Source organism: Podarcis melisellensis (assembly GCF_964234715.1).
Source record: "Podarcis melisellensis genome assembly, chromosome: 11".
Taxonomy (NCBI): domain Eukaryota; kingdom Metazoa; phylum Chordata; class Lepidosauria; order Squamata; family Lacertidae; genus Podarcis; species Podarcis melisellensis.
The window spans coordinates 11375092-11390205 of NC_138543.1; the positions used below are offsets into that span (position 1 = coordinate 11375092).

General features: G+C 44.2%; 1 protein-coding gene across 2 annotated transcripts in view; it reads left to right on the forward strand.

The window, feature by feature from the left end:
• Nucleotides 1–7756: 7756 nt before the first annotated feature.
• The window catches only part of SPIN1 (spindlin 1), a 32129-nt gene continuing 24771 nt past the window's right edge, over nucleotides 7757–15114 (forward strand). Inside the window, exon 1 of one of the 2 annotated variants that reach the window (XM_081930767.1) lies at nucleotides 7757–8107. The gene's annotated coding sequence lies outside the window, so the exon portion shown is untranslated. The remainder of the gene's footprint in view (nucleotides 8108–15114) is intronic. The other variant, XM_081930766.1, reaches the window with a different exon arrangement.

Consider the following 15114-nt stretch of genomic DNA (forward strand, 5'->3'; position numbering starts at 1 on the left):
GTTTACAAAAGTACATGCCTTGTCTCTTTTTTCAAGTTGCACAGTCTTTTCTACAGATCAGTTACATTTGTTATGAGATATTAGTGTTGTGTACAGTATAAGGTTGGGGAAGAAGAGGGGGTGGTGATATATATATATATATATATATATATATATATATATATATATATATATATATGAGATAAATTTATGCCAGAAAAGCAAACAAACCAACAAAAAAACCACACTCAAACAAACTATAAATTGACAGACAGTTGCAATATATGAAACAACACAATTCTTATAACTAACATCCTTTGTACTCCCAATGATGTGAACGATTGTAAAACAAGAAATTGAAAATGACTTCCAATTAGTCTCGCTGTACTTTATCTGTTGATTATCTTATACCGCACAGTTACATATTTCTTATATAGTTTCTATTAACTTCCCTACAAACTTATATTTATACAATGCAAGGTTCAGTCTAATTCTGCCCAGAAGTTTCCTTTTATACCGCAATTTTTTAAGTATTCTTTAAAAATTCTCCAATCCTTATAGACTCTTTGTTTTGTTTGGCCTCTTATCCTTCCTGTCGTCTTTGCTAGCTGCAGGTATTCTACCATTAGGATCTGCCAATCTGCCCTGTTAGGTAATTGCTGTATTTTTCCAATTTCTTGCTACTAAGATTATATTGTTTTACAGTGTACGTGTGGGGTTTTCTGTCAGCGTCAACTAGATTGGTTCTCTTTCTATTCCCGTGTTACATTTCCTCGGTAGCGAGAGAGGTTGGGGGCGCAGGGTGTGGTTGGTTGTCCATGGTTGACTGCAATGGGGTTTCCCATACAATTTGGTACCACTGGCCCATGTTCACGCCTGCTAGGTCTCTCCAGTGTCTGGCTATGAGGCTTCTGGCTGCTGAAAGTAGGTGGGTTATAAGCCCTGTATAATGTGAGTGGTCATTATGATCTTGGAAGATGTTCAAGAAGGCCAGTTCTGGGGTAACTTCTAATACCTGTTTAGTTATTTTGCATATCTCTTGTAGGACAGCTATCCAGTGTAATAAGAAGTTTAAGGTTTTCGATATATAGTGGAACCTCGGGTTACATACACTTCTGGTTACAGACACTTCAGGTTACAGACTCCGCTAACCCAGAAATGGTACCTCGGGTTAAGAGCTTCAGGATGAGAACAGAAATCGCGTGGCGGCGGAAGCAGAAGGCCCCATTAGCTAAAGCGGTGCTTCAGGTTAAGAACAGTTTCAGGTTAAGAACGGACCTCCGGAACAAATTAAATACTTAACCCGAGGTACCACTGTATAATAAATGTTCATAAATGTACCAAGCAAGCACGTACATAAATATATAAACCACATGTCTGAAGCAGCACAGGAAGACAGTCCTGAAACCATTTTGACTCTCAAGTTGACCAAATGTTTCTCTGCAAGGAGGGAGGAGGTGAAAAAACCTTCCTTGTTACAGGAATTTAGTAATTATCATCTCAAAGGTGGGGGTGACAGACTACCAGGAAAGGCAGTCAGATAGGGCATTATCAGATAACCTGGCAGACAGAAAAAACAACAACATTCAAATTTCGGTTGTAGACCACCTTTTCTGTGGTGTAGGTATGTTTGTGGCGGGTGGTTTTGGGTTACACCGCTTCTGTGATGTATGTATGATGTATGGAGGGGTGGTTTTGAGCTCCAGGGCAGGGAATTTAAAATGTCTATATAAGGGCAGGCACACCTGGGTTCGGGGTCCTCCTCCTTTCCTGCATGTGAGGGGAACACCCTGTTGCAACAGCTTTAATAAAGACCAGGCTTACTGGCTGCTTTGCTTCTCAATATTCTCTGGTTGGCCTCTGTTATTTTCTCCTACCAATAGGGAACCCACATAAGGACTCTATACGGGGTCTTGGATACCCCATAAAGGGAAAAGGGCAGATTTTGTTTACAACACCAGAAGGGTTGGATTTTGGGACATTCCCACCACATGTGGAGGTATGTGCCTGTGGAAGTGCAACCTCTCCAACATTTTGGTGAGCTTCCTGGGCATATCAGCACCAGTTTCCGTGGTGTTAAGTACCAGCTGTAGGTGAGTTTCAGAGTGAGTTCCCTTATTTTGGCTGAGATGGATTTCAAGGGAGGTTTAGACCACATTCTAGTCAATTGGGTGGGGCTAATTCCATAGCTTATGTCCTGCTCTCATTGTTCTTTGATTGCACCAAAGGGGTTTGTGGGATTTTGGACCAATTACATGCCTAATAATAATAATTTATCATTTATACTGCGCCCATCTGGCTGGCATTCCCCAGCCACTCTGGGTGGCTTCCAACAAAAGATTAAAAATACATTAAAACAATCCAGCAGTAAAATCAGCAGCCACTAGGCCCTTGACCACATTTGAAAACCTTCCCCTGACAGCAGGACATGGCAAAGGGATGGTATCCACAAAATATAAAGCAGTGAGAGACTTTTGATAGTAAGTCTTATCTGCACCTGGCCATTTCAGGTCTGTGATCTGCCTTCAAATCACCATATAATTGTGGGGATGGATCTCATTGAGGAGTTGAATATCCTTGATGACTACTTTTGCATGTGTTAACCTTTAAGTAAGATGTATGTGAATTCAGGATATTCCTGAATGCTTTTCAGCTGGAGGCTAGAATCAGGCTGGTTTCATGGTTACTGGAGTTCATCACAGAGGGCTTTGTGTAACATTATGTCAATCCCATACTTATGCCATAACCTATAGAGATAAACCATAATAAAATTATTATTATTATTATCATTACTATTAGTTCAGATCCACACACAATGCAACAGCCTGACCAATAAAGTTATCATTCAGGAGTTTACTGATGGCGTCAAGTCATTATTATGTCATCATTACAGAAGCATATTTTATAAAGTAATAATGAATTATCAAAATATTGTAAACACAATCAAAATGAAATATTACAATCCAATATTCACTAATTTACAATTTATTTCTAAATCACCCTATTTAAAAATCTGTCTTTAATGCAGTATAGTACAAAGATACTGTATAATATTTTCTAAACATTTATAAATTTCTATAAATTAACAAAACTAATTATGACAGCAATAATTCCAAGCCTGTTCTTGGGCTATATGCTTAATAGTATGCTTAATAATTAATTCTCAAAATGCTCCTTTTTTTACCTTTTCTTAAGCGTACTGTTCCTGTTAATTTTGTAATTGTGGCAAGATACCAAATTTTCTTAAGCCATCCTCATTCTGTTTGAATTAGCAGAGCATGCCATATAGCTGCTGTTAATATTTTGGCAGTCGTCTGCAAAACCCTGCCTAGATTTCCGTGTTCTGGTCTTGCATCTTTTTTAGATATCCCAAAAGAATTGTTAGTTCATCTGCATGTGATTTCCAGTTATTTCTTGAATATGCTCAATAATATCCCAAAAGCTTTTATTTTTCTCGCACATCCAGCAAATACAAGGATAATCTATAACTTTCTCACACACACTTCCAACACGTTCCACTAACCTCTTGATGTATCTTTGCTGCATCTCATAGATGTTATCTTTTATATATACACATGATATAGGATTTTGAAAGCCCCAGGACCTCCGCCTCAGGCATCATCTGAACCCAGACTGGGACCTGATCCTGCACAGGTTCCCCTGCAACAAGCACCAGCTGGGTCAAGTCAGGAGCCTGAGCTTGCCCTGGCTCCAGATGTCGGGATTACATTATTGCCTTCAGCTGGGACATCACTTACAGCTGCTCCACTACCAGTTGGGTCAGGGGAGGCTGAGGCGGCCTCTGGGTCTAGTAACCCACCGACATCTCCCGAGCTGCAGAGACTCAGGTCTGAGAGGAGGAGAGACCTGAGTACTCGCAGGAGGAGTGCTCGTCTTCAGGCGAAACAGGGAGGTGAGTTGTTGGGGGATCAGGACCAGTCGCTACCCCGACAAAGATAAAAGGCTGTCGGACCCCGTCCCAGGTTGTGGGAGCAACATTGCTGTATACTAGATCCTGCCTGAGATCCTGTACCTGTCCTTGCCTGGTTTCCTGCCTCGTATCCTGTCTTGGCCCTGTCAGACTGACTCCCAGCGGAACCTTCAGATTCTGGACTGGTCCTGGACCACGATGCATGGGTTACCCCGGGCCCAGCACATATACAGTGGTACCTCTGGTTACGTAGGTAATTCGTTCTGGAGGTCAGTTCTTAACCTGAAACTGTTCTTAATCTGAAGCACCACTTTAGCTAATGGGGCATCCTGCTGCTGCTGACCCGCTGGAGCACGATTTCTGTTCTCATCCTGAAGCAAAGTTCTTAACCTGAAGCACTATTTCTGGGTTAGCGGAATCTGTGACCTGAAGCGTATGTAACCTGAGGTACCAGTGTAGTCCCAATTATTAAATAACAGCATAAGAACAGCTTAAAACGAAATACAACACTGTTATTAATAAAAGCAGTGACAGAAATTAAAATGCTCAGTGCCCCTCACCCCTCCTCAAAAGCCTGGACAAAAAGGAGCATCTTTGCCTGCCGACAATGTCACATTTACTGTAGATGCACTCCACAGCCTCTCCCACCCTGTGGTCCAACAGGATGCGGCCCCCTCTGCCTCCCAGGAAGAACATCATGGCAGGGGAAGACCAGATTGGCTCCATCCAAAAGGAGCAGCATGGCAGGGAAGTTGTTCTCCCTATGCTTTCCAGGATACTCTGTTCTTCTTCTTCATCATCATCATCATCATCATCATCATCATTTTATTATTTATACTCCCCCCGTCTGGCTGGGTTTCCCCAGCCACTCTGGGCAGCTTACAGCATATATAAAAACATAGTAAAACATCAGACGTTAAAAACTTCCCAGTACAGTGGTACCTCGGGTTACAGACACTTCAGGTTACAGACATCCACAACAAATTGAGATCCGTTCTTAACCTGAAACTGTTCTTAACCTGAGGTACCACTTTAGCTAATGGGGCCTCCTGTTGCCGCCATGCCGTCACCGCGCAATTTCTGTTCTTATCCTGAAGCAAAGTTCTTAACCCGAAGTACTATTTCTGGGTTAGCGAAGTCTGTAACCTGAAGCGTCTGTAACTTGAGGTACCACTGTACAGGACTGCCTTCAGATGTCTTCTAAAAGTTTGAGTTTGGATTTGATATCCCGCTTTATCACTACCCTAAGGAGTCTCAAAGCGGCTAACAATCTCCTTTTCCCTTCCTCCCCCACAACAAACACTCTGTGAGGTGAGTGGGGCTGAGAGACTTCAAAGAAGTGTGACTAGCCCAAGGTCACCCAGCAGCTGCATGTGGAGGAGCGGGGAAGCGAACCCGGTTCACCAGATTACAAGTCCACCGCTCTTAACCACTACACCACACTGGCTCTTTGTTGTGTAGGTCTTTATCTCCTTGACATCTGAAGGGAGGGGAGGGACAACTGGGAAGCAGGACAGAAGGGAAGCTTGCTTGGGCCCCGTCCAGACGTGGAGTCGTCAAGGTAGAAGACCTGTTACTTTTTCTGCAGCAGGATTCCTGTCTTCAGTGTCCTCGATCTGCCCTATCAGCACATCGAACAGGGATCTTTTTTTGCCACTGAGAAGTCTTCTCACCCTTTGGGTTGACTGGAGATGAGTCAGCCACAGAGAACTGGCTGCTAGAGTCACTCTGGAGAAAGATGTAAAGGTTAAGGTAAAGGGACCCCTGACCATTAGGTCCAGTTGTGGACAACTCTGGGGTTCTGGCACTCATCTTGCTTTATTGGCCGAGGGAGCCAGCGTACAGCTTCCAGGTCATACGACCAGCAGGACTAAGCCACTTCTGCTGAACCAGAGCAGTGCACGGAAACGCCGTTTACCTGCCCGCTGGAGTGGTACCTATTTATCTACTTGCACTTAGACATGCTTTCGAACTGCTAGGTTGGCAGGAGCAGGGACCGAGCAACGGGAGCTCGCCCCGTCGTGGGGATTCGAACCACTGACCTTCTGATCGGCAAGTCCTAGGCTCTGTGGTTTAACCCACAGCGCCACCCGTGTCCCTGGAGAATGATGTACTATGCGCCAAAGCTAAGCATTTAGGGACACTGAAAACACAAGCTGCTTTGGTTTCAAGGGAATTACGTGCAAGTGGAACTTCAAGGAACACCCAACTTAAGTCACTCTTAAAGAAGTTTGAGCACTCCAACTCCTTTGCCCATGCACACGTACAGAAAATAGCTCTGCAACACAAGATCTGCCTTGATTGCTGCAATACATCCTCAATTATTATTATTGCATAATTGTTAAGATTCTTATATAATTTTAGATGGCATGGCTGCAACTATCATGAACGGACCATGTTGCAGCACTTCTGGCCGGATATGGTTTTATTATCTATTGAATTTATATACCGCCCTATACCCGGAGGTCTCAGGGTGGTTCACAGAAAAGATTGATGTAAAAAACCCACAATTTATATATAATCAAAATAAAAACAACAACCCATTATTGAGACCCATTGCCGAATGGTTCCGTTGAAAGGCCAGGTGTGAGTGTTCAAATGAAATCCATGCATGGGTATCTATGCTTCGGCATGCATGGAGAAATAGGTGTTTGATTGATGTAATAATGGAATACTGAATAGTTTTGTTTATATAAAATATGCAGGGATTTATGTTATGCAAAACGAACCATGGAAAGGGAAGAAGGGGAGTCTTTGTTATTTTACAGTTGTTTAAATGAATATTCTAAATTGTAAAACAGAAAAATTAATAAAAATTATAAAAAAGTAAAACAACCAAAAAAGAAGAAATACATATGCCAGCTTTGCAAGTTAACTTTCACATGTCAGAAGGCACCTTTTATCGTATGTGGTGGATATGTAAAGTAGTAAAAGAATTTTGGGAAATGATTTATAATGAGTTGAAAAAAGTTTAAAATAACCTTTTCTAAAAACACCGAAGCTTTTATTTTAGGAATCCTAGGTGTCAAAATCTCAAGGGAGCAGAAGCGACCAAGGCTGTGTGGATGTTATTAGCCCAGAGATGGAAAGAAGATAAAGTCCCTACCAGAGAAGAATGGCAAATTAAATCGATGGATTGTGCCAAAATGGCAAAAATGACTGGAAGATAAGAAATCAGGAAGACCAAAATTTTAATAAGGAATAGGGAAAATTTATAATTAAAGACCATTGTAAACGGCTAAAAGCTTTAGCAGGACTGGAATAACACTTGTAGTTTAATGCTGAATTTTGGACATAATGGAGATGTAAAAGATTTGGATCATCATAAAAGATGCAGGAGGAAATGATTAACAATAGGAACCACAAAGGGGAGGAGGGAAGTCCAGGAGATTCTTTGGAATCTTGTTTTTATGTTGTATGTTGAATATGTGATTGTAAAACCAAATAAACAAATATTAATAATAATAAACATTCACATGTCAAAAACGTGCAAATTTGTTTCTGCAGGTAAGATACGCTTCAGGGGGCTGCATGCAGAAAAGAGCAGAGCTTCTGGACTCCATAAAAACCGAGAGCGTATTGTTGCTTTAAAAAAAACACAGGAAGATTTTGGAAGAGGAGCAGCAGCAGCAGCAGCGGAGAGAAAGCGAAGCCCCTGCTCCCCTGCTCAATCCACGGGCAAGTGAGCCGGCGCATGCGCACTTCCGCCTTCCCGGAGGGAGGGAGGCGAGCGCGCTCTCGCGCCGGGCCAGACAGACGGCCGAGGCCCCGGCTCTCCTGTCGCAGTTCAGCGGCGGCAGTGCGCCTGCGCGGCCGCCGCAGCAGGCCGGCGGGAGGCGGGGCCGCGCGTTTCGGAGCGGCTCACTATTTGGCAGGAAGGCGCGGAGGCCTCTCTCCTGGCAGCGGCGGCCGCGCAAGGCTGAGGGGGAGGCTCCCAATGTGGCAAGGGAGAGGAGGAGGAGGAGGGCTGAGGAGCGGCGGCGGCGGGGGCCGAGCGAGACAAGGGGAGCCGCCGCAGCAGCAACCGCCGCCGCCGAGGAGCTGAGCGGCCTGGCCGGGCGAGCGGGGGGTTGGCGGAGCCTCTGCAGCACTGGCACCCCCGCCGACGCCGCACCCCCGCCGGGCACCGCGCGCCCGCCCGGGTGCAGGCGGAGGCGGCGGAGAGGGCGGACGAGGAGGCTCGCGCAGCGGCAGCAGGTGAGGTAACGGCGGTGAGGGGAGCGGTGGGGGGGGGGAGGGGAAAGGGAGCGGGAAAAGGAGCCGCCGCCGCGCCGCCCTTGGCCCGGCCGGGCAGTACCGGCCACCGCCGGTGGGAGTCGCTGTGGGGGAGCCGCTCCCTTGGCCTGGCCCCTCCCGCCCCGCGTCCCTCGGGGCTGGCGTTATTTATTATTCATCCGAGGAGGGCGCGCGATCCTCCTCCTCCTCCGCTAGCTCGCGCCATTCTCTCCCCCCTCTCTTCTCCCTCTCTTTCCCCCCCGGAAGCTGTTGCTAGGAAGAAACGGGGGGGGGGGACAGCCCGACGGGGGACCCTTTTCTCCTGCTGTGGGGTGGAAGGAGCGAGAGGGAGACACTCGTGGTCTTTAACCCTCCCCCCCAAAAAATCTTCCTTATATACACATTGCTTCCCTCCCCTCTGTTTTGTGGCGGGGGGGGGGGAAAGCCTGGGGCCTTTTGTCATCCTGCAAAAATAAAATAAAATGCCATTATCGGAAACAGAGAGCCACGAGGGAGTGAGGGGCGGGGGTAGGTGAGGGGGAAGTGTGTGTGTTTGTGTGTGTGTTGGTGAATTGGGGGGGGTGATGGATCTGTTGTTGCTAGTGGTGCCCATGAGAATGTGGCAAGCCTCGTCTCTCACACTCACAGGCTGTTGCACACTCACACAGGCACACACTCAATCGCACAGTCTCAGACAAACACACTCACACAGGCACACACAATCTCATGCACTCACAGACACACTGTCAATCACACACTCACACATTCTCTTACACACACAAGCACACACTCACAGATTCTCTTACACACACATACACACACACACACACCCTCCAGAAACTTCCCACAAGGTAACGAAAATGGCCAAAGAGAGAGGCAAACAAAGCTGCCCCAGGGCCTGCCACAGCAGCTCTGTGTGTGTGTGTCTTGTCAGGCTTTGCTGGGTTCCTTTGTCTGCTGTTGCTGCCTGTCTCTCCTCCCTTCTCTCCTTTCTTTCTGCTTTTCTCCCCTTCTCCTTCTCCTCGCCCTCTCTCCCTCCTCCCCCTCCTTTTTTTTTCTTTTTCCTCTTGCCTTTCCCTCTCCCTCCCTCCCTCCCTCCCCTCTTCCTTCACAGACTCCAAGAGCTGCTGCAGCTGCAGGTTTGTAAATACTGGACTCACACACACACACACACACACACACACACACACACACACAAGCAAAACATGGCTGACGCTCTGCTCCCCCTCCCCCTTGTAGGGCTCATTTTCTCTCTGCTTCTTGGTCTTTCATCCACTTGTGCTTTGCCTCCCCCTCTTTTATTTCCCCTTCCCCCCAACCCACCCAAAAAGGAAGGAAACTGCAGTGTGTGTGTGTGTGTGTGTGTGGAAGAGGGAGGGAGAGAGACTTTGATGGGATATAAAGGGAAGGGAGCTTTCTTTTCTTTTCTTTTTTGTACAATATGGTAGAGGAAAAGTCCAAAAGATTCTTGCAAGCTTAGGGAGGCCTCGGGGAGGGGGAGGGGGTGAGTGGTGCGACCTCTGCTGAGAGGCTTGACTGGAATGTGCGTATCTGTCTTCCTAGGCATGGGGGGAAGGGAGGCTGATGCACCAAAAAAATGCTGGTGGTGATTAAGGTTATTAAATAGGTGTTACATTAGCAGGATGCTCAGGGCCATTCCTTTTTATTTTGGGATATGCCTCATTACCTGGCATCATACAGTATGTTAGCTCTGAACACAGGGTGGCAATTCCCCCCCCCCCCCCAGTCTGATTCATCCTTTTTTTAGTGCTTCTGCCGTTCCAGAATCTGAAGTAATTGCTGAGCTGCGAGAGTTAAAACATGCATATGTTGATGGTAGTTCAGTTTTATACAATAACTTTTCGTCATAACGACAAGATAAGTGCATACAAGGAAGGGCAGCACCTCATTTTTTAGGGTTTCAGTGACTACACAGATCTAAGATTCCTCACTATCCCGTGTTGCTCATTGAAAGCATCCAAGACTTTAAAAAACAACAACCCCAAAGATCTTGGCCAGCTACCAGCACCTCCTTCTGGCTTCGACAAAACTTCATAAAACAGTTTTGAACTGCACACACACACACACACACACACACATCTTTAGTTCACAAGGCCCTTTGCAGTTTCTTCTCATGTAAAATGACCTTGGGTATACCGTAATTGCATGCTTTTCTTTAAAGGAGGATCATGCACAAGAGTTTTCTTCGGTTCTGTGCTGCCTGTGGGTGACTGGTTGCTACAAGAGAGATCCCCCCCCCATTGTGCATTTTTACTTCTGAGGATGTTACTAATGTTTAGAATGTTGGCTTTGTGTTACTGTTCCTTTGTCCACACAATAATTTTGTGGCCTTTGCATAATTTATCACCAGCAAAGTTAGTAGTATCTTTCAAAAATGCATAATGTAACCAATTGGAACTTAAATGCTTGGTGGTGATTGGTAAAATTGATTTTGAAATTGCAGAGCAGATGGGTAGAATAATGGAATATTTGTCAAGCTTTGGAAATTGGAACTCTTGGATTAGCTGCCACATTACAAAATTATATAAATGCATAGTTGGGAGCCTTTGTTTGAAATATTTATGTTAAGTGGTACGGATATAGATTGTATAACTGAAAATAATTCTAAGTGGCTTACAAGAATGAATACAGTCATAAAGCACAAAGCTAACATATTTATTGCATATTATGTATACATTATCAAATATGTTCAGAATTCCAGAATGAAGAATTGCACCTGTACTGAAATGAAGCTTTGATTAGTCTCTGCCCACCAATGGGACCAAGGAAAATCGGTTGCAGACCAGGTTTTACAATTGGGAACCTTTTGTTCAGTTTTTGTTGGGCTTTGCATGCAGCATTCTTGTTACAGTTGACTTGTTGATCAGCAAATGATGCCCTGCATCCTGTTCTCAGAGCAGTTGATAGGGCAGTCTCCATGGCGGCACACCACTACAGAGTGAAAGTATATAAATATTTAGCCATACTGTATTTGTATTGACTTGTTTTTCTAAACTTTGCTAGGTCTAGATGCAGAGGAAGCAAGAGTCAAAGGGTGTTCATGAGGGGAAGTTTCTGAGAAGACTGTAGAACCTGAAATCTTAGAGAAAAGACTGACCTCAAAGCTTAAAACACAGGATTAAAAAAGACATTTAAATGAACATTCTGATGTAGGAACCTTATCAACCTCTACAGGCAAAGAATAATGGAAATTCAAAGGGTTCTGGAGTGGCTTGTGAGTTTATGAGCTCAAACACATGTGAGGGAGCTAAGTTAAGGCCTTTAGGATCATCCTCTTATAGAGACTGCTTTCTACATTGTGGCAGTTTGAGGAATCTGTGTCTTCTAACTTGATTATATGTTGATAGTGATTAATTGTAAGTTGGCTTTCCAGGGGAGGGAGTAGAAGTATGAACAGAAAATAAACAGAGCAAGTTTCGGCAGGAAGGTACAGGTTCTCTGGCCAGCCAGGGTTGTTTAGTTCCATAGGGAAGGGCTTAAGCAGAAAGCTGAACTGTGCTTAATGGCTATTGCTTTGCTGTTTGTAAGGGGTAGGAGTAACAGAGAGGTGGGGCTTCAGGATAGTTATGTATATGCAGTTGGTATGCTGTAGGTGATTAGGCATATAGATGAGGCTTTTTGCAAATTGAAATTCCCTTTGGCAGTCCAAGTCAAACTTTATGTTGAACCAGTGAGACCTTTGGTTAACCTGGTGCTATTTATTCCATCTGAAACAATTTGAATCTGTACAGTGGTACCTTGGGTTAAGAACTTAATTCATTCTGGAGGTCCATTCTTGACCTGAAACTGTTCTTAACCTGAAGCACCACTTTAGCTAATGGGGCCTCCTGCTGCTGCCGTGCCGCCACCACACGATTTCTGTTCTCATCCTGAAGCAAAGTTCTTAACCCAAGGTACTATTTCTGGGTTAGCGGAGTCTGTAACCTGAAGCGTATGTAACCCGAGGTACCACTATACTTTGGAACAACCCAAGTGACCTCTAAGACTTCCCATTGGAATTATGCTGCATTCTTCCTTCACTACTGCACCTGAGTGTAACCTGAAATTATCTTGCTGTGCACCCACCCAACCTATTATGCACTGTGCCACAGTATTGAGGCACAGATGTGCAGGGTTCTCAGTTTTTGCTGTAGCCTCAGCATGCTTCAGTTAAGTCATACCTCAGGCAAGCAGTCATTCATTTAGAGCAGGATTCCTCAACTTTTTGCCCTGCAAGTATTTTGGGCTACAACTCCCATCAGCGCCAGCATGGCTGGTGGTTAGGGATACTCTTCTTCTTTGGCGATCACTCGTAGCCGAGTAAGATTGTCTTCCATAAACATAGGTTTAACAGTGAGTCCGTAAGTGACTGTGAAGGCCAATTCTGGATCCACACATCCTTCCACAGTGGGGACATTGGTTTCTGGGCGAGAGTTGATCATGGTCAGGGATACTAAGGAGTTGCAGTCCAACAACATCTGAAGTGTGCCATGTTGCGGAAGGCTGATTTAGAGGGATTGGAAATGTTGATAGTTGATAATTCCAAAGACTTTGCTGTTTAGACCTGAATAAGGAAGGCAGAGGTGGTTGGGTCATGTTCACTTGACAGCTTCCATAGCTGCTAGAACTTTAACTAATGGAAAGGTTTTGTATGTTGTATATGCCAGGTTTGCACCTCTAGCTGTATTCTAAATCAGAACTAAAAAGTAGTATCTAGTTGGCATATTTCAATCAGACACAAGCTCAAGACCATTCTCAAGTTAATCCTTGTCACTTGGTAGGTTTATTTCACAAAACTTAGCCAAGTAATTTCCCAGGATATTTCTGGTTATCAGTAAATAGGAGGAGCAGAACAGTGGCTGGATAGCCCTTCTGCAGAGCAATTCCTCAGACCTGAGGTGGCCATTGTGGCACTTGTTAGGTGCAGTGGCACCCTTGGGATCTAAATTTGGTGCTCATAAGGTGCACTCCATTGCAGTGATGACAAAGAGGTGGGGCTCCTTTTTCTCCCAGAGAACAAATAAGAGAGTAGGGGGGAGAAAGGAGTTCTGGGTAGTTAGAGAGATGAAAATGTAGTTGTTGGGGTGCAGGGAGAAGGATGTGAGTGCGATCTGGCTACGACATCTGTCACCCTATTGGTTGGCAGGGAAGGAGATGGGGTGCTACAGGAGTCAGGAGAGAATGAAGTACCAGATACAGAGAAGGCTTGCATGTGTTTGCACATGCACACTAGATCCTGTGAAATGAATGCTATTCAAAATGCATGATTTTTTTCACAGCTTCCCTCTCCCCCAAATCAACATCAATTTGCAGATCATTTCTGTCTCCATTGACTGAATAATAAAAATCATGGCTTCAGTGTGCTTTAGCACTGCCCAGGTGCATAATCATGGATCTAAGGAAGGGATCCTTATGTATCATAAGTTTTACAAGGGATCATCTCAAAACTGCTGTCAAACCATAACAGGCTAGCTTTGTGTACACTGATGTTATTTGTTTTTTGTCCTATGAGGATTGCTGCCTTGGATCAATGTTTTTGTTGTGCTGGCAAATTCCAGATTTACATATTTTTTTACTCTGGAGTTTCATACTTTCATTTGATAATGGGTTTGTTTGTTTTTAAAAAACCTTGCATATGCAAAAGAATCTGTTTTAAGTCTGCTGGAATTGACTTTTACCCAAGTTCCATGGAAAGTGTGTGCACTTGCTTTCTGTCTAGTGAGATGCCAGCCTGGAGAGAGGAACAACCCAAGTTAGTAGTACCCATGGCACTCACTGAAAATTCTGAATGGACCAACAAAGGTTGGCTATTTATCTAATGGGGGAGCCTATAAGGCCATCTCAGTCTGGCCAGTTGATAAAAAATAATAATCCGTTCTTTGAAATTTTGTTATGACACCCTTTTCCTGGTTCTCCCAAGTATATCTTCCATCTTCTCTATTCTTATCAACCCATTATCTACATTTTTCTTGCCTTGGTTGTTAAACGTTATACTCTACCTTCATTTGTGACTTGTCAACTTCTGTAAATTATCACTTGCTGGAACCCCCCCCCCCCAGTTGTAATTTTTAGTGATGTTATTCAAAATAACAGTAAAGTTTGTTAAAACTCTAACCTGATTCAAGAGGACTAATTTTTGGTACTGTGGGCCAATAATGTAGTGTAGTGAGGAAAGGAGCAAATTGAATGTTTGGGATGTCTACTTGATCCTAGTGACGAGGCCAAAGACACTTAAATCAACAGCAGAGGTGTAAATGATATTTTTATTATAGAAAACAATTAGAATGAATGTCAGATAGCTTTCGTGCTTTGGAACAAACAGAAAACTCATTTCACTGTTCAATGTATTATGTGAGATTGGGGAGGCATCAAACAGCCTTAATCTTGTGGAAGTGGAAGAGACCAGACTGGTATTCAGACCAGTCCAAGTCATATGGGCAAGGGTGGCAGATGCGTCAAGGAGACAAACATACAAGAGAGTAACTCATACTGCATTTTTAACAATACACTATCCTGGTGTTGGAAAGCTAGAAAACAGAGGGATATGCTCTAATTTGGAAGGGAAGAAAGAGACTCTATAAATGCATGCCTTTGTCTCATTATAGCATGTTTGCTAGTAGCTACCCATCTCCTGTTTCATTCTTACAATTAGTTTCTTCCACTTTACATTCTGACCATATATGCCTACACACATGTCATCCAGAGAATTTTCCTAAGGAATTGTGTGGGTTAGAAGTGCCTTGGGTCAAATATTCTGCTACTCTTCCTTAGAACCCTGTCCATTTTTGGCTTAGGGCTCTTTTACAGGGTTCTTGAGTAGAGGTATGCAGGGGGAAAGCAGAAATATGAATTAAGCCTCACACCTGGTTTTTTTGGCTGCTCATTATAACCCATAAAAGGGCTGTTAGATTCTGATATGCTTTTAGATTCATAATTACAATATTTCGTGCCTTATGCGGAAATCACTTTAGTACAATACTAAGACATAT